Here is a 22002-nt window from a genome sequence, read left to right as displayed (position 1 = left end):
AGAGAGAGAGAGAGAGAGAGAGAGAGAGAGAGAGAGAGAGAGAGAGAGAGAGAGAGAGAGAGAGAGAGTTAATAACATAATTATAATTTCTTATAAGTATAAAATGGAAACGACACGAGGGATAATACCCGTAGAATGTTTTCGTGGATTACCTCGCAAGAAAAGACGACACAATCATCATTGTTAAAAAGATTTTTCAGGCTACTTCAGACACACCAGAATATCTTACATAAAATGCTATTCACGAATTATGAACCAGTTTTTCTCATTCGTTATTTCGACTGGCTTAAGGTAAAAATAAATATTACTAACAAAATTCGTTTGCGATAAGGTGCCCTCATGCAGTTAGGCATCCGGTTGAAAACCATAGAACCATTTCAGCATGACATCCGTTAACTTCACAGACTTCGGTCAAATGTCATAAATTACCGGTTTGGTCTTTTAAACCATAAAGATATTCATCTTACTAAAACATCCCCAAAGACCGATGACAAAAACATTTAGAAACGAAGATATCTGCTGTTAGTAAAAATCTCATTAACATTCAGATACCAAGATATCTACTTGGTAAAAAACTCAGTAAGTTTTGGATACCAAGATATACTTGGTAAAAAACTCAGTAAGTTTTAGATACCAAGATATCCGCTTGGCAAAAACCTCAATAAGTTTTAGATACCAAGATATCCGCTTGGCAAAAACCTCAATAAGTTTTAGATACCAAGATATACTTGGTAAAAACCTCAATAAGTTTTAGATACCAAGATATCTAATTGGAAAAAACCTCAATAAGTTTTAGATACCAAGAGATCTACTTGGTAAAAACCTCAATAATATTTAGAGACGAAGATATCTACTTAGAAGAAACACAATAACATTTAGATACCAAGATATCTACTTGGTAAAAACCTCATTAAGTTTTAGATATGAGGATATCTACTTGGAAAAAATCTCAGTAACATGTACCGTATATACCAAGATATCAACTTGGAAAAAACCTCAGTAAGTTTTAGATACGAAGATATCTACTTGGAAAACCCTCAATAACATTTAGATATTAAGATAGCTACTTGGTAAAAACATCAGTATCATTTAGATATGAACATATCTACTGGAAAAAAAACCTTTAATAACATTTAGATACGAAGATATCTGCTTGATAAAACCTCAATAACATTTCGATATGAATATATCTACTTGGTAAAAACCTCAATAGCATTAGCTACGACGATATCTACTTGGGAAAAACCGGAATAACTTTTCGGCACGAACATACCTACTTGAAAAACCTCAATAACATTTAGATACGAAGATATCAATTGATGGTGAAAACCTAACAACAACTACAAAAAAGACTGAAAATTTGGCTTACCTGCTTCAAGTTCCGAGATCATAGCCTGAAAATACAAACGGGTTATTAATTCTTGGAAAACAATCCTGAAATGAAATGGTATAAAGTTAACAAAATTATATACTTCCACACCAACGACAAAGGAAAAGTGTAAGCCAAAACGGAGAGACGTAAACATCCAAACATTAAATATAAAACATATAAAATCACCTAACATCGATTCAACTATACCTTGGGAATAGCATACACCTAAGGGAGATTGGTAGGTGCACGCACTTCAAATAGAATTTGAACCCAGTTTAGATAAAGTGAGAATCGAATTGACCATTCGGCTGTCAAAACAGACATGCGTTGTTATCGACTGCACATATTCCCGTCTTATCAATCAGCCATGTTGGTGGGGATGGGTGATACTGACTCTAAGTACATAACCTGAATTCGACAAGAATGTGTGTAGCTGAGTCGATATCAACTTGCAAGCCGAATGGCCCAGTTGATTCGCGTACACCGTAGCTAAAGTATATCTGGCCAAGCCAGATTCATTTGATCTCAAGGAGTTTTCGAACAAAAGTTATTCATAGTGGTAATGATCAGTCAAGGATGAGCCGATAATGTGTCTTCATTCTTTTAGTTCCTTCTTCACTTATAACTGCATCAACAAGATGGTGACTTGAACAGAAAAAAACTGGTAGGAGTTACTTCCATACTCATACACTCAATACTGAAACACTGATAAATGTTTGCAAACATTTTCATATACTTTGGCAATAGCATAATTATCAGCAACTAGGCCACTCTGCTTACATAAATAGCATACGCCATTTTCTTTTTATATCTCTACTCTTCGGTCAATCCTGTATTTTTTAATGTTCCTCCTCCTTCTCGAAGATTAAAAACTATCCGTGATTCTGTTCAATTCGCCTTCACGCAATCTCTCTGCATGACAGAACCACATTTTACCAATACTAACATATCATGTCTTCGTATCCACAGGTTTCTCAAGCCTTTTCAATCCCTAATATTCCACTTGTACTGTGCAACCCAAACATTTCAACACCACCCTTCCACTATACTTTAAGAATCCAAAGATATCCTCGACTTTTACTTTGAGCTCTGTAATTTTTTCTTTCGTTGACATTCTTCAAATTGACAATTTTTGATTTTTTTTAGTAAATCACAGCTGTATTTATGGTGTCCTTTGTACTCTGTTATCTCTCTCGTATCTTATCCTAATACCGTCTTTATTTACTTACTAAAATGCCTTCTTCATCGAATACAATCATGGTATACAATCAGTACTAAAATCATTATCGTCTACTCCTGGCTTCCTTTTACCATGTTATCCTTATTCTGTTTTGCATTGATTTTTACTTTCCTTCTGTCATCAAAGTCTCAAACACTTACTGAGTATTCCACCAGTCTCTGCAACTTCTCTTTATAAATACGAAATCCACATACACCAGCCATTATATTTTCCAGATACGGCCCCTATTCCTAACCCACAATCTAGCGAAAATCAATCCTTACGCCAAAGCAGTAGGGGGATAAATATTATTATCAAAACTTTACATACTGAACATAATCACTTCTACGGACCTTACTAGATACAATATTTAGTACCCTCTTATGTCCTTATACAGTAATTCTTGTACTCATCTTTTATTACGCTTTATGCAATGGGCAAGTACCCCTCACAGGCATTTCATGGGGCACAGACCTTACCGCTCTGCTCCACTACTCGAACCAAATTTAAATTACTCCTTCAAATTATGACTGCACTCTTCAGTGTTTCCCATCGACCATGAAAGTGCATCTTCAAGAGCACCTTTCAAAACAAACAAGAAATTCTCAGTAACCCAGTCAGCTTCCACGTCCCAACTTTAAATTATTTGTGTTATTTAATCTCTCAAAAGCTGTGATTTTCATAAAAAAAATAATACAATTTATCTTTGGAGAACTTATGCCTTGGGGAATACGAAATGTGTTAGACTTTGGTATTAGGGATGAATAACTTAAAAAAAAAAAAAAACGGTGCGATAAAGTAGGGAAGAAATAAGAGTTAGAGAAAAAAAAAATACTGAAAATGTTGGAGTCGCGATGAACGCAGGATTAAGAGGAAAGGTCTTTAACATAAAAATCAAGATATTCAGAACGAAGCAAATTAAAAGTTACTGAGATGGCATTAGGGGAAACCCTTCTGTTACTTCGCATGATAACCCTATTGCAATACTGGGGAAAACAGGTCAAAGGAATGACTTCGCTTTAAGGTCAGAAGCCGCAGGTAAGCCTGCGGAAGGATCAATGACTTTACTGGAAGGCCCGGGTGTCTCCTGGAAGGGAGGAAGGGAAAACGAGAGAAGAGAGATGTGGGAGAAATTTGCTTCCAGGAATGGACTCACCCAGGAGTTGTTGGTTTATAATTTTGCTTTTCTATTATTAGCAGTAATTATGTAATGCTTTGCTATCATTAGCAGTGATTAAGTTTTTCATCTTTCCCAGGCCCAAATAAGGAAGTTTGGAGCTAGAAAGGTAAGATGGAAAGTAAGATGGAAGAAAGAGAATATGAAAGGAGGTACAGTAAAAGGAACAAAAGGGGTTGCTGCTAGGGGCCGAAGAGACGCTGCAAAGAACCTTAAGTAATGCCCACAGTGCACCACATGAGGTGGACTGACGGCACTACCCCTACGGGGAACAAGGGTAAAGGACGTTATTATTCTGAAAGAAGTCGAGTGTCTTAGAAGCGTCAACATAGAGCTTACTCCTTGTGTTATTATTATTATTATTATTATTGTTGTTGTTCTGGTGTCAGCCAAAGACCATGAACTAGTTCATTAAGTTTCCAAAGAGCAGAATGCCATTTTAGGAAGCAAGGCAACCAGGGAATACAAATGCATAAGCAAATAGCACTATTTATTAATATATAAATATTAAAAAAAAAAACTATTTTCCTAGATATACTAACCAAAGCTTTTCATATGAAGTCCTACTTTGAATAACATGTGCATATATATGTGTGTGTGTTTGTGTGTGTGTTGTGTGCGCGTGCGTGTGCTTGTGCGCGCGCGCCGCAAAAACATAAGACAAGGATTCTAGCTTGCTTGAAAAATTCTGCATCAAACGTAAAACTAAATGCAATCGGTTTCCATTTGCTAATAGTCTTTCAACCATAAAAATACTCTCTCTCTCTCTCTTTCCTCCCACCCCTCCATTTTCATATGGGAAATAATTCCCTATTTACATTTTCGCCTTTTCATTTAATATCTACCTAAAATGCTATTCAATTTTCTTCCTCTGTTATTCTTTTTTCTCTTTCTTTCTTCTCTCTCTCTCTCTCAGAACCTACGATCAGGAGATTCAGTCCTGCAGACATGGAAATTTGAAATAAACGGCATCGGGGGACAATCGAGGAAACGAATGGGACAGAAATAGAAAAGGCTGTCGCACGGGAGAGAGAGAGAGAGAGAGAGAGAGAGAGAGAGAGAGAGAGAGAGAGAGAGAGAGGAGAGAGAGAGAGAGAGAGAACCTTGAAGAGGAACTGGGAGGAAACCTTCCCTCCCTGAGGAGAGAGAGAGAGAGAGGAGAGAAAACAAAGGAGGCTTTCATACCATCTCTTCCTCCCAGAAGAAGAGAAAGGAATGGAGGGTGGGAGTGAAAGAAGAGGAGAGAGAGAGAGAGAGAGAGAGAGAGAGAGAGAGAGAGAGAGAGAGAGAGAGAGAGAGAGAGAGAGAGACTCGGAGAGGAACATCGTTCTTCCCACCTTTCTCCCCGAAGAAGTGATAATGGCAAACGGAAAGCAAAGGGGGCTTTACGAAGAGTGGAATGGAGGATGGGAGTGAAAGAAAAAGAGAAAATGAAGAGAGGAATAGTAGTAAAAGGTGGGACGGAGGATGATTAGGTCGTAATCCCAAAATTTACGAGGCCGATGTGGCACATAAACTGGTTGTCCAATCGCCTAACAATTATACAACTTTTGGAAATGGTTGACCCTGATGATCCATTTATGGATATGCACTAAAACTATAGTAAGTAACACAGTCACTGAATAAGTATGAACCAGTAAAACGTTTAATTTTAAACTGTAAATATTTATATTCATCTCAAAAGATCGTGATTTTCTTGATGGTTGTCCCGTGATTCGTACTTCCATATCGAATACTTATTTTCATATTTCATTTCAGTGACAACATAGATCGAATCAGAAACTCTTTAATATAAATAAATGAAACAGGTAAACAAAGCGCCGAAGATTCTTCGGTGCTATCGAGTTTTCTGTACAGCGTAAAATCAAGGCCACCGGAAATAAATCTATCTTTCGGTGGTCTCGGTATAATGCTGTATGAGCCGTGGCCTATGAAACTTTAAACACGGCCCGGTGGTGGCCTATCCTATATCGTTGTCAGAGACACGATTATGGCAAACTTTAACCTTCAAAAAAATAAAAACTACAGAGGCCAGAGGGCTGCAATTTCATATGACTGATGATTGGAGGGTGGATGATCAACATACCAATTTGCAGCCCTCTAGGCTCAGTAGTTTTTTAAATCTGAGGGCGGACAGAAAAACTGCAGACAGAATGAAGTGTGGACGGACAGACAAAGCCGGCAAAATAGTTTGCTTTTACAGAAAATTAAAACGTTTTAATCATTACTTTTTATATCTTTGTAGATATTCAGAATGACCATTCTGATTTTCGCCGAAGTTGACGACTGAATTTCACTGCGAATGCCGAATCGTTATCCCCCCAAAGGTCGCTAACCTCGCAAGAAATTGTCTGTTGTCGAAAATACGTAGGTGATTGCGTGCGTGTCAATGAAACTAGAGAGAAAAACGGCTTCATTAAGGTACGCTCTCACTGAAATAGGCGCGAAGGTCACGTGGACGGTGGAGCGGATATGAAAAAAGAGGAAATAAGATTTTTTCTTCAGTGAAAGAAAAAAAAAACTTTAATGAAGCACGTGCAATGCATCAAACGGCACCTGACTAGCACTGGATTTATTGCACTAAATATTGCATCTATCGTATGATAACATCTTTTATTTCTAAGCTGTAAGGTTCACTATGCATTTTGCTTTGCTTCTTGTTAGAAAGCAGACAACGACCCTTTCGGCATTAAAAAGGTTCGATCATTGATTTACCGAGTTAAAAATTCACCAAAACCCCGAAAGTGGTTTGACAAACAAATTCATCTCTCGTCTGTTCGTTAGGGGATATCTTTTACTGCTTCAGTGGAATGGAATGGAATATAGCATTTGGGCTAAAGGCCTAACGCTGAGACCTATGAGGTCATTCAGCCCTGAAACGGAAATTGAGAGTAGAAAGGTTTGAGAGGTGTAACAGGAGGAAAACCTCGCATTGCACTAGGGAACAATTGGTAGGAGGATGGCTAGCAAGATGGAAGAAAGAGAATATGAATGGAGGTACAGAAAAAGGAATGAAAGGGGTTGCAGCTAGGGTCCGAAGGGACGCTGCAAAGAACCTTAAGTAATGCCTACAGTGCACCGTGTGAGGTGCACTGGTGGCCCTACCCCGCTACGGGGAGCACTTCAGAGATGAATAATTTGTTAACAGAAATATATGCAACAGATGGCACTGTAGGATAAGCCAAACAAATAGCAAGAGAAAGCAGATACGAAACTTACTTTGAGACTGATACAGAGAGCTTCTACGCAATGAATTTCCAATGATGCCTTCCGTACGAGTTATTGTAAAAAAAATTAATGTAAATAACTTGAATTTGCGTATAAAAATACCCCCTCAAATTATATGTAGACTAAAAGTAAAATTCTAAAGCACATTTCAAACAAATATCACAGCATGCTTCTTTGTAATTTCCAATGCTGTGCCATGAAATGTCAAATCATTGTTGGAGAGAGAGAGAGAGAGAGAGAGAGAGAGAGAGAGAGAGAGAGAGAGAGAGAGAGAGAGAGAGAATTAGCAAATAAAATTACTTGTCTATTGCTGTTTAAGTGAGACTCAGGGTAATATATTTCACTGCCATTCTATCCAGTATTAATATGTTCGTACGATATGAAAATTCCCTTAAAATCCATTTAGGACGCGACATGAGCACCCATCAAATGATTAAGAGATAAGAAACTCAAAAACGGTTTCGCCGTTTCAAAACTAATATAGCACCATTTGAGACATGATCAGATCACAGAAAAATACACTATCGTTATATACCACGAATTTTGCATGTAGTATATGTGAGAGAGAGAGAGAGAGAGAGAGAGAGAGAGAGAGAGAGAGAGAGAGAGAGAGAGATGCTCTAATTAGGTATTCGATTTTTGGATGAATGAATCAACAGACAGAGGGAAATAACACTGCAGTATCCGAGGTTATTGCATTCCTGCAATTTTTTTTTTTTTATTTCGAAAACGAAAAATAAAACGTATGGATCTCGTAAAATGTCAAAGACAGTATCACTGCTGCTCGATAAAACGTCGTATAAGTCATTCGACGAGTGGGAAATATCCAACACTTGTGAGAACGCTGATAACACTTGTCTCTTCCTCTTAAAAGCAATTTCGATGTATTTCTCCTATTGTAATTACGCCAGATGACAGAAAAGGGTCCTACGTTCACCTTTTGTCCTCAGTTCTCCTCTTATTCGTATTTATTCATGCAGAAATTCCCCAAAAAGTTCCTTTTATCTCAAAAACTGTAGCGAGAAAAAGGGGGGATGGTTTCGATGACTCGTCCAATATTAAAGACCTTTTATGAACCGGAGCCAAACGTTAAATGATTTCAACTACCGGGACCAAATGAATAAAAAATAGCTGGGAGTAATCGTCTGTATACACTTAGCTCAGGAGTCTCACTCGACACCGAGGGAGGGAGAAATAAAAGATTTTGGTAAATAAACATTAGGGGAAAAGGCGATGAAAAAACTGAAAGGTAACAAAATCGAGCGCCATAATCATATGTTTCTAGGATTTTGTTTATGGCTCAATAAGGAACAGCTCTTTGGGTTATGCTACCCTAGTTTACGTGAATATGGGTAAAAACATCTTAAATTTTTCGTCTGATAAATGTTTAATTCTTTAAGTGAAAGCCGTTGAACCCAAACCTTGCACTAAGACAGCTACTGGGTTGTCAATGAGTGCTCCCATTTAGCGCAACGCTTTTCTATTAGAAAATAAAATCGAATTTAAAAATTGTTCGTTCACTGATAACTAAATGTGATTTTACCAATGCGCAAAGCTAAGTAAGACATGCACATCGATCTCACTAAACATGAATTAATAATCCAAGATATCTAATAATATATAAAACAGCCGAGTAACTAATACACGCATGGCCAATTCAACGCATACAACTACAAATGACGTGAATGGGCACACTATTAACTGATAATACAAACGCGACCGGAACTGAGAAACTGAAGTTTTGCCTGAAATCTGGCCTGCAGTTCTCCAGAACCGGAGAAGCAAAGTGCATGTGTAGGGATGAACTACTGCAGTTCCACTTTCAGTTCACGAGGAGCTGGCGTTAAGTATGGATGCCTGAGTGCATTACCGTGGTCACAAAACACTTCCGGTTGATTAAGTGTACTGACTCTCATAGATTAACAGGTAACTGCTCATTTTCTGTACATTTGTAAGTCATATACAACTTCATATTCTCCATAAACTAGGTCTGTTAACAGTTCTACTGATTTTTAGGCCTATAAAACTTCATTGGTACCATAAGCTAGGCCTATTTAGACTTAATCCAACGATTTGATAATAGCTTTTCTGACAGCAGAAACTATCACAAATATAATACAAGGAAAGTCAGATATATAGCGCAACCTTTGATTGTGTGAATAATTTCTTGAAAAAATATAAGTAAAAGTTTAATATTTTCTTCGTAAAACAGCACATTACCTCTGATTTAAGCTTGGTTATGTTGCGAATGTCGCATTAAAAAAACTAACTAACCAACTCATATATGACATTCACTGCTGAATCATGATAGGAAACGTACAGAAAACTTCCATAACATTAGTAGCTTTATATAACTGTATTTTAACTTTGTCATTATCATAGTTTCAAATTTACTTGCTTTTTAGTGGAAACATTCAATATGTAAAGTAATGGAAATATACCACACAAATTAACGCAAGATGCCATATTATCTGGCAAAAACTTTAAAAATTATAAAAAGAAAAAATTACTGCTGACAGTTCACTGAACGTTTCAAATGTGTAGCTTCTGAACAATGAATAAAGAAAATCTATTGCCAAATAAACGTTCTTTAGGAAAAAAATACTAACCACCATTTCCTCACATGAATACTGGAACATTTCAGAATATTTCGCGTATACTATAATGAATGCATATGGGCAACATAAACTATATTAATATTAACATCTCACTGACATATGTATATTTATGTTTACCTTATTTGCTGAGCTTATGAACGAATGTATGTACGGACATAGCTAAATAATTGGTGGCCGGCAATCTAACGCCAGTAATTAATTACATCGGTTATTCTGTTGCACTTCAGCTCTTTCCGCACCGCGCAAAATCGTATAGTTTTAACGTATTATTTATTTGGACACACCCCAAAATAAACACTATATGAGTACACACGCGTCTGCATTACAGGACGTCCATTCACGTCTACCTAATGACGACGACGAACAAACTTAAACGTATCACCCCAACACTGACAAGCGTTTGACTAATGAAACAGCTGTGTGTCTGTGTTACTGACTGCTGAGCTCCAAAGGTCACCTCTGTTCTTGTTACAACGGCTGTCTTTTTGAGGTAGTAAGATATAGGTGCCGATAATTGCATTTGATATTATTGTGATTATTAACGACGTCGTTGCTGTATGAGGTATGTCATTTTTATTTTACACCCACTCGTACTAGATTAGCTTGCATGATGGACCTTCTACACGGACAATTATAACTTGTTTACGACTTGAAGACTCGCTTTTAGATAAAACTGATGGTTTGAACGGATGTTTTTTGTGTCCATTTTATCAGTTCGGTTTGCTCACAAATATCAAGGAAGAAGTCACTGGGCTGGCTCGGCAGTACTAGGCCAAGTGTGAGCGTTAAACCGGGTAGGCGGGAAACCGTTTCCCGATCCTCAGTTAATTGGAGACTTCAGTGGAGTTGTCTGCTGTACGCGATTAAACTGAATCTGAAATAACCTGGGGAGAATTCATCTGAGAATTTGTATAATTCCTGTAAGTTTTACATTGCTGACTGGACAGTTTTTTGTCGCCGATTTAAAGCAGTGTCATCAGGCTAATAAAAAAGTCGGAGCAGGCGCGAAAAGCGCTCTTGCCAAAGAATACATATAGCTTCTAGGTTAGCGGATTTTGCAACATTGTTGTGTGTCGATAGAAAACTCGGTTTTTTATCAGTTATGTTGCATCTATTTCGTATGTACAGTGATAAGGTTTTCGAATTTAAGGATATATTTATGCCTATACGCTTAATTCCTTTGTTTAGAGTTTGTTTCTTAAATGTTGAAGTGGGTTGGTTTGGGTCTATTGTTGTTCATCTCGGATAAAAGCAGATTTTTGTTGCAAAATTAAAACCAACGCTTTTGGTATTATACCACTTGGGTATGACTGACGGTTATAGCTGGCTGGTGCAACTGATTAAAAGTCCTTGAATATGGGGAATCATAGTCGGATTTTTATTCATTTTAAAGTATGCTGCACTCAACCACTTACTTTAGTTTGGTTATGTATCTATTTGGATGAAAGAAAGTAATTTACTGATTAGGAAGGGAGGGACACTTATAGAAAAGAGAAAGGTAGAAATAAGTTCCAGAGTCTAGAGAGGAAAGGATCCAAACCTATCTCAAATTTTTCATGGCCAAGTGAAAGGCTGGAAGGCATCTAATGAAAAAAAATTGAGTTGCACTATAATTGCGTTAGACAAGATTTTTCACGTGGTGTCTATAACCGCAGTTGCTTGACGACAAATCATATTAAAAAAAATCTTTATGGAAACAGTTGTGTGGAATTTTCCAGTAGCGAATAAATGATAAAGTCCTATTATTATAACGTTTTCATTCGGCGAAACACCAGACAGCAGTGATTTTGGCCATAAATGCGTCGGAGCACTGATAAAAAAAAAATACTAATGAAAGATTGGCTGGCGTATTGGACCGTAACGAGCGCATGATTGCCTATAACGCTTGCCATCATTTCCCCAAACGAGATCTTAACCAGAACGGAGAGGATGAAAGTATAAACAAAATGACAGTGTCCTAATCGTAGACAGTTTTTTATGACAAAAAAAAAAGACAGCAAAGAAGATAATCAGTCATAGTTAACGATCTTTCACAATTTGATTATCACATAATAATCCAAGGTCTACCTGGCTATCGTTTCATAACCCTGTGTCCTCAGTACTTCCCACAAGGCCGAACCATCTCAAAACAGCGACCCGGTTAGGGATTAAACCTACAAGGAGCAGTATATAATTATTGACGGGTATCTCACTTATTCACAAATCAGTCGATAGTTGAATGTATGTATCTTTTCACCAAAAATAGGCATTTTTTTCTGGTAAACTAGACTTTGTTAGAGATTTCATAAAACTTTATTAATTTCGAGACGATTTTTTTTTATTTTGTTCATACTAAAAGCACTTTTCTTGACCAATGGTATTGTTTTCTGTGGAATTTTTTTTTCAGTTTATGAGCATCATCTCTTTTTTACTGGGACGATGCTGCATGGGATTGAATACGTATTGTCTATCAGTTTAATGAGTAATAATTTGGCATTACACGGAACTTATATAAAAAAAAATCTGGCATTTTCTTATTATTACAAGCTCATCCATTTTTTGGAAACTAAAAAGGTATCTCTTGGTAGATTTCAAAAACATTAAGTTAGGGTAGTGTCATAACCGCAATACATGAACAGTAATTTAACCAATTCAGATCACTATGAAAAAGAGTGTTTCCAATGACATTTGTTGTGAGTTAGGTGGCATAATAGTTGTTTTTTTAATAATTGAGATTATGGCTATGACGTGCCTGCTTGTTCCCAGTCCAAAGGTCCGTGCTAAGCCCTTTTATTCTTGTAACTCCTTACCACACTCAGGGGCATCCTTTGGCATCCTTTGTACTGTACAAAGCACGTGTCAGTGAGGTGGAAGTGTCTTAGGAGAAAAAATTTATTTTTTAAAATTTTATTTAAAAATATCCAGTGTACAAATACATCATTCTATAATTATAATATTGAGTTGATGATTCTCATTTAACAATATTCTTCAAATTTTATATGTATATGAATGGTAGCTTTTTTATATATTCTATAGCCTCAGTCTTTAATTTAAAGTCATAGACAGTAGTTAATACCCTTCTTAAATAATAATCGGACTAACCGATCATAAATGGTAAAGGGAACCAACGTCGTGCACGATTGAGCCAGACTTTTTCTAAAAAAAACATATTCCATAAATTTCCATGAGAAAACCTTCCAAAACTTCCTTTTCTATGCGCTACGCAAAACCCATCTATCATAATTAAGTTACTCGTAAGATACATCATCAAATCAGACGACGACAATTTCCAGGTGGCCGGCAATAAAGTCACAGATAAAGTCACCGAAAAAGTCACAATTTTGTTTAGGAAAAAAGTCACAAGAAAAAAAAGCCACATTAATCTTTCCTAGATAGTGACCCCCAAGGGTTTTCGGGGGCCGTTATCTAGGACTAATATTTCTTGGGGGTCATTATCTTTATGATATTTAATGTCTTTTGTTTATGTTTTTCCGGTAATTCCCAACGGGCTTGCAATAACTACGCCGCAAAGGTGGGTTACATTCCGGGTTAAAACCCTTTGGGGGTCACTATCTAGGAAAGATTATTGTGACTTTTTTCCTGTAACTTTTTTCACCTGTGACATTTTTTATCTGGATTCAGTTTTCTTACTCTGCCCACCCATATCGCATTTAAGTAGAAAAAAATGGGGTTGCTGAATTTAACGCACTCTACTTGGAGCAACGTTAAAAAAAGCAACAGTGATGTGACGAGAGAAACGGGAGCGATAACCTAACTACAGGAATTACCATCGCATTAGCGAAGCAAAAGATTTTGTTGTCAACTCGAGTAACTGTCCAGCAGATTGCTTTGATCGTTTGTTCTTTATTCACTGACCCTCACAAATTTGTACGGTCCAGAGGAGTTGAACGAAATGTCTAAAACTTAAAAATCTTGATACATTCAGGACCTTAAGTATAAATAGTTTTATTGGCATTCTTTTGCAGTGGCCATAGTGATCGTTTACTTTTTAAATAAATATTTTTAAGAACAATCTTTGTTGAGGCTTCACGTAGCATCTCCCTTAGACAGAAGCAGCATTTACAAAGGCAATTTAAATAAAGCATCTTGCGGATATTTAAAGTTGATAGAGTATCATCGAGTACACCCATTGACTGTTACCTTTCAGTTAGACAACAACACATGGCAATCTCTGGAGAGGTCTCCAGAATAGCCGACGAAGCTAAGAGGACGCAATTTCATCATTTTTCATATATCTGATCCGGGTGTGGGCAAATATGAAAAACTGATTATGGTATTTTAATTCCTCAAAAATATAAGGGTATAATTGATAACTACCTGAGATTCAAAGGCTTTGTTTGTAATCTGGTTTTCTGGCTTAAGATATTCAGGAGTCTGTTGAACAGCACGGCGGCACCCCTGGGATATATTGCTTCTCTACTTGTGGTGCAAGAATTCTCTCTGCCCTACGTGTTATTTTAAGTGTACCTATAACTCCCAAACTGACGGTAACGTGAGAGAGGTCCGTGACTTGTTAGCAAGTCCCTACCATAGAAAAAATTACGTACATTATATATATATATATATATATATATATATATATATATATATATATATATATATATATATATATCTAGCTGACAATAGATAGATAGATGTGTATGTTGTGAGTGTAATGTTGAAATTGTTTCTCATAGATTTCCACTGTTACACACACGGGAAAATAAACGGGTTAGCAATAAGTTTTATAACGTAGAAATTATGTTTTATTTCGTCATAATTATTATTTTTGTCCATAATGAGCGTTACATCAACTCCCTCAGCAGCTCTCCACAAATCGACGTGCTAATAAATAAAAAAGAAAGTATGTGGATCGTTTTCTCTTGAAATTGTCCTGCGATATGATGCTTTTGCCTGTCACCCTGAGAGAGAGAGAGAGAGAGAGAGAGAGCACAGGCATTTATCTCTCTGCCTCAGTGTCGCCCATCTCTCAGCTTAGAAGCTTTGGCCGTCTCCCTTGTTACGATAATGATCTTGGCTTGTCTTGTTATGGGGGCGAATATTATATTATCATGGCGAGTTGCGGCCTTCCCAGTACTGTGAGGACGGCTGCAGTTTCAAATCGAGATGGACATTAATGTAATATTAAATAACGTAGTTTCTTTATGTTCACTTGATAGCTATTATACATACCATGAACTGAATTAATATATATACGCGTGTGTGTGCGCGTATATACATATGTATATATACATGTATATATGTTTATGTATGTATATATATATTGCATATATATAATGTATTAATATTTGATATTTGTACATTATTGTTAGATAATGATGTTTGATAATGTGATCAAGTCGGTTACTTGTCTTTATTGGATTTTTTGGCCTGATAATTTTTTTTTATGATCAAAAGCAAGAAAGTAGTACTATAACAGGAATCTCTCTCTTTTTATTTTCAGGACTGCGACCGTAAGCCCATAGCCTCAGTGTTTCATCATTATTATGTAATTGGTGAGTACCCCCTTTTAGATTTTTCTTTTGATACTTGTGAAGGTCCTTTTCCTTGGATAGGTCTCAGTTTTGGTCACCCGGAATGTGAATTAGAACCTAAGGATGCACACAGATTTGTCCCCTTCCTCTACGATGTAGATTTCGTCTTCGTTACAAGGTTACATTAAAAGTTCATACATGAAATCAATACAATGTTAATGTATTGACTCGTAAAAGGCCCGGACGACTAGCTCATGTGGACCCCAAAATAAACGAGGCAACCAGTCCCATCTTTGTCCCATTCAGATTTTCCGTTCGTTTCCGTGATATTCTTCAGATTTTATGTTTGTATGCCCAGTTTCCAGCAGATTTCCAATGACAGAAGCCAATTCAGATATGTGGACACAATAAAGAGATTTTACAGATTGGCCTGGTTTTAGGTTTCTATTAAATTTAATGCTTTGACACAGGCAAAATGGTAACGACATTCATATTTGAGCTGCCAACACAGCTCAACAATTTCGTTCTCATCATTATCATCAAAACACTTTTTTTTATTAACTACTGTACATCACGATAGCCCGCTATTTGTGTTGACAGGCAAGTGTCGCTTTGATGAAGCGGAGAAATCATTCTAAGCGTCATATTCTACGTAATAAATTTGCATGTGAAAGCTACATCGGATAGTTAATGTAGCATGATGTGTGTGTATGTGTGTGCGTGCAATTAACACCGAAACTCATCAGCGAAAGAGATTTGTAAATTTTAATCAGATCGAGTTTTTGTTTTACACTTTCTTACTGTTTTTAACAGCTAATGGTTTTTGTTTTTCCTGTTTTAGTTATTTCCTCTCTTGTCGCAGAAATGTTGGATTTAACGTTGCTTATGTTGCAATAATTGTGAAAATTGAGCTTCATTGGTAACGTGTTATGTGGGGATATTTAAACAAGCTTTATATATTTATTATAGTTTTTCTTTTGTATTGGGTTTTCTAATAATTTTCGCCGCCTGTAAACATCCTTCCTAATAATTAGAAACAAATATAGAGAAAAATAATCGCATTTCCTAGTGAAAGTATTGTAAGAGTTTTCTTTTAATCAAGTCATGAAAAGGACGTTTAGCCTATAGGTAGTTTCAGGTTTCTTAACAACCCATGTGACAGATCAGAGAGTCGTTCATTCTTCAGGATGTATTGATTGTCAGTTTCTTAAAATGAAATGTCACAAAATTTCAATCAAGTCCGAGCAATTAAAATGCCAAGGGATTTTGAAGGCTTAGCATTTCACAGTCATAAATGACTGAATATAATCCATATTGATATGAGAAAAATATGCAATATGGCGTATGAAATACTTTTATTTGTAAAAAAAAAAACATTTAAAGATTTCGGTAATAGACTGAAGATGGATATAAAAGAATCTGTGCTTTAGTTTTATAATAATTGGATGGATGGCGTCATTTCGAGGTTTTATGCTCTGAAATATTATAGAAATAATTTGCAATACAGGTAATTTCGAATTTCTGATGTCAGCATTGTATATATATATATATATATATATATATATATATATATATATATATATATATATATATATATATATATATATATATATGTATATATATATATATATATATATATATATATATATATATATATATATTAGTTTGTTTTAAAAACCTCACATACATTAAAATGACGTGTTTACGTGTTCAACTCGTCCTGCACTCTTTCCTCCTCCTCCTTAGGGAATTGATTTTATAACATTATTTAATGGCTGTTTATTCGTGCTGATTTGTCAATGTAACAGAATTATTGCCGCTCTACTGTACATATTAGAGGACAGTTTATCTGTGTACCAGTTTTTAGTTTTCTTTAAAAGAAAACTATTGTGCCGGCTTTGTCTGTCCGTCCATACTTTATCCTGTACGCACTTTTTCTGTCCGCCTCAGATCATAAAATTACTGAGGCTAGAGGGCTGCAAATTGGTATGTTGATCATCCACCTCCAATCATCAAACATACCCAAATTGCAGCCCTCTAGCCTAAGTAGTCTTTATTTTATTTAAGGTTAAAGTTAGCCATGATCGTGCTTCTGGCAACGATATAGGATAGAGGGCCACCACCGGGCCGTGGTTAAGTTTCATAGGCCGCGGCTCATGCAGCATTATACCGAGATCACCGAAAGATAGATCTATTATCGGTGCCTTAATTATACGCTGTAGCGGCTATACAGAAAACTCGATTGCGCAAAAGAAACTTCGGCGCATTTTTGCTTTGTTGCCATTGTGTTTATTCAAAGCAAAGTAAAATGTAATAATTTTCCTTAAATGTTTTTACTATGATTTTCTTAAATGAGATAAGTTCTTCGTTGGGAGAGCGGGTTCCGTTCTCAGCTACCACTCTTTTGGCTGAGTTCGAATCTCCGACCGGCCAATGAAGAATAAGAGGAATTTATTTCTGGTGATAGAAATTAATTTCTCCTTTATAATATGGTTCGATTCTACAATAAGCTGTGTTGTAGGTCCGTTGCTAGGTAACCAGTTGGTTCTTAGCCACGTAAAATAAGTCCTAATCCTTCGGAGGCCAGCCCTAGGAGAGCTGCTAATCAGCTCAGTGGTCTGGTTAAACTAAGGTATACTTCTAAAATGAGATGTGAGGTTTACCTTCGTTATGAAATCGTCAGAGTTAATATTGTCTTGCACACTTTGACGTTCTGAGCATTTATTTTTTTTTCTCGATAATGAGGAGCACTACGCCATTTTTAAATCTTTGTATTCTTGCAACAAGAAATTCTGATGTTAAATTACTGTGATAGCTACTGGGCAGCGAATTATATAAAATTTGAAGCGTTTCGATCATACTATTTGCTTTTATAAAATAAATAATTCAATAAATACACACGCACATATATTTGTGTATGTATGTATGCATGTATATATATTTTTGTCGTTCCAATCCTCCCTCCTCCTCCTCCTCCTCCTCCTCCTCCTCCTCCTCCTCCTCCCCAACTCTTCAGAAATATTTTGAACAGTTTCTTACATATTTTCTGAAACTACCTTTTTTTTTACGCCTTGCATCCAAGTCGTGTGAGAGTCATAATAGGTGTTTCTAGATTCATGAATTATTTACCTTATTAATATGTTTTAGAATTTCTCCAATGAATCTTGAAACCACTAATATTGATTCTATTCTTTAGATTGCAAGCTGAACATATAATTATAAAAGTAATTTTTGTGTGTATTTCCCAGGCGTTTCATGGTTTCAGCCATTTCTATTTTCCGTATCATAATGTCCCCACACCCTGCCTGCCCAGTTTTCTAATTTACCACTTAGTACTTTTCGGAAAATATTAATCATCCCAGAAATAGATTACTCCTACTCATCAGTACAACTTTATGTATTTTCTGATGCTGAACCTTTATATCTGCTCGTAATTTTCGTTCCTCCTTATTTTGTCATTTTAAAGCGAGTATCCTTTTTTAGCAGTTCTTTTACATAACGTTAAAAACGACTCTACTTATATCCTTTTACACGTTCTTTGTAAACATCAGTTAGAGTCAAGCAAGCAAAGTGAACCACTCCAGTTCTGAACTTTAAAAGAAACGTATATCTTGGTATTTCATAATTAGACAGTCAAAGAGGAAATGAAGAGTTCGTTGCCCTGAAATGAACTGATTTGGAAATAAAAATCCTCAGCTTTTTGAATTTGCGAAGGAGAGTTGGTGATTAGAAGTTGACAGGTCATCAGTTTCCATATATGGGTTTTATCTTCTGGTTCTTGAGTCCTTGATTACTTGTGATCCTCCTGTAGGAACGTTGCCTCTGATGCTCCACTTGTATTTTATTTGTCATTACCAATTTCTGTTCCTAATGCAGAGAGAGAGAGAGAGAGAGAGAGAGAGAGAGAGAAGAAAATGTAAACACACTGATGTGCAGGCACACAATAAACACACACACACACACACACACACACACACACACACACACACATATATATATATATATATATATATATATATATATATATATATATATATATATAAAATGAATCAATACAAAAGTGATAATAATCATACATATATATATATATATATATATATATATATATATATATATATATATATATATATATATATATATATATATATATATTACTCGTATTAGGCTTCAATAAGAGCAGGATGTTTACATTCAAATTCTAAGCCACCGCGTCTTTATTGAGGCCAGATATGAGTAATATAAATATAGGTGCATTGAAGTTGTACGGCTATTTTGTGATACACACACACACACACACACACACACACACACACATATATATATATATATATATATATATATATATATATATATATATATATATATATATATATGTATATGTATCACAAAATAGCCAGTAATACAACTTCGTGTACATATATATTTAATAATATATGTATATATGTATATACGTGTACATATATTTATTTATTTAGTTATTTACTTATTTATTTTATTTTATTTATCCATTCCGAATGCACCTTTCACCGTATGGGGTTGTGGTGCCGCCAGGATAGAGATTAGATTGCCAGCCTTATGCCATTCCCTTTGAATCCGTTCGTAATAAACAATATTGGATTCCTCCTGCATCGCTTGTGTCAGAAATTAAATTGTTTTCCTCTGATGTACTGAGCTACAGAGATTATTCAGTATAAATAGTGCATGTAATAATATAACTGTGTAAATGACATACAGATCATTCTGACCGAGTGAAAGCGAAAATCTTTTTGTTTTTATTTTTTTAACAAAGTTTATCCGTTAGTTCTTGCAGCCTTCAAATATTTTCTTAAATGAATAGAAACATAATAGTTTTTGTTTTGCCCATTTCATTTCAGATGCCACTCATCCCCAATTGCGCGTTATTAACACAATGCCTATTTGATTTTTTTTTCTTTTTGTGAAGACGGAAGAGGTACGGACATAGCGGGTTCCACTATGTTTAGGAGAGCCTGTAAGCTGGGTTTACAGATTCACATATGAATAAAAAAATCGCTGAATTTACATTTTATCGTGGGCACTGCCTTGTGGCAAGTGCTGATAATAAAACGTTGCACATTTGACCTCATTTGCAACTGATTAAGATGCAGCTATTTGAGCTGATGGAAGTACAACAGCACACACGAGCGGTACTTAATATATGTATTAGATTTACTATATAGTTCAGTCGTTGGAAGAAAGTTAAATTACAAAATAAAGAAATTAAGAGAGCTGAATGTTCAGGAATAATAACTGTAAATTTCAGTTATGTAGTTCATAATATACATCTTCCAGAATTCATATTGATGTCAATTTCGCGTGATGTATTGGGCAACAACTTTCAGAATGTCATAATACCTATTTCGTCAGTAATGTTGCGAAACATTCCAGAACGCAACAAACTTGTATAAATATTTCATCATTATAAAGTTATTTTAGTTTCTGTAAAGAAAACTATAGTGACGGCTTGTCTGTCTGTCTGCACTTTCTGTCCTTACAGATCTTAAAAGCTCCGGAGCTAGAGGGCTGCAAATTAGTATCTTGATCATCCATCCTCCAATCATCAAACATGTACCAAATTGCAACTTCCATAGTTCAGTAGTTTTTAATTTATTAAGGCTAAAGTTAGCCATAATCGTACTTCTGGTACCACTATAGGCACCAACAACACAAGGCCACCACCGGACCGTGGCTGAGTTTCATGGGCAGCTGCTGAAAGTTTGATACGGCATTACGCTGTACAGAAAACTCGATTGCACCGAAGAAACTTTAGCGCATTTTTTTACTTGTTTTTACCGTTATTGGCGTCATCGTGTGGTAGTAAAATTTTGGAAATGTACATCGGTGGAAGGTGCTGGTTTAAATACTTCCTCCGGTTTTAGTTCACTGAAAAATAATAAGTCCGTTCTCTGTTTGCGTGTTTATGTGTGTGTGTGCGCGTGTGTGAAGCACAGGACTGACATTCTAGCTGGACTTGTGCCAGATCAATTAAAAGTTTTATAGGATCTGCTGCGTGTGTTACATCAGAGATCGCATTCGCAACTTCACCTCTGCTCCCAAAGATTAGCTTCACAAATTGTCAGGCCGTTTTAAATCGGACCATGAAGTGCCTTTTGAACGTGAAAGGATTCTTTTTGATATTCATATGTAACGGAAACTTTTCTGTATAGAGAGAGAGAGAGAGAGAGAGAGAGAGAGAGAGAGAGAGAGAGAGACGATGTCGTCTTTAATCACTGGTAAAGCGCATTGGTATTACAGTACGATTTTTAATTTAATAAGATCCATTAGGCTAATGAATAATGAGGGAAATGCCACTTGATGTATGCTGACGTTAGATGATAAGTACCCTATAATCTCACTGTTATTATTTTAGTGGCTGTTTTTCTGGCATTCAATTTATATAGTCTTCACTATTCTTAATATCTTCTTTTCATCAGCGTGTGGCTGGTGTACCAAGTTTCCAAAGGGCATAAGTTTTCTTGTTATCAGTTTTATTACCTCTGACGTTTCAAAACGCTTGCTCTGTGATTTTTTCAAAGAGTGAGTGGACTGACATGCAAGTTACGTGGGTATATATAGCAAATGATAGGTAGCGTTGCGTTGGCGTGCAGTTGACGCAGTTGACAGGTCGATTATTAAGCTGCATTTGGTCACCGGTTGATGACGAAATCGGTCCCGGAGACGTTGAGGTCCTCTAGGCCTTATCGGTGTTAGTTATTATTATTATTTATTTATTATTATTATTATTATTATTATTATTATTATTATTATTATTAGTTGTAATAGCATCGGTAGTAGTTTGCTTAGATCCAAATATGCCTCTTGTGGAAACTAGTGTGAACCAATTATTGTTTTTTATTTAATTTAGGACTGCTGAGTCAGCATTATTTTGTAGTCTT

Source organism: Macrobrachium rosenbergii, chromosome 17 (assembly GCF_040412425.1).
Source record: "Macrobrachium rosenbergii isolate ZJJX-2024 chromosome 17, ASM4041242v1, whole genome shotgun sequence".
NCBI lineage: Eukaryota > Metazoa > Arthropoda > Malacostraca > Decapoda > Palaemonidae > Macrobrachium > Macrobrachium rosenbergii.
Note: the sequence above shows the minus strand (reverse complement) of the source record.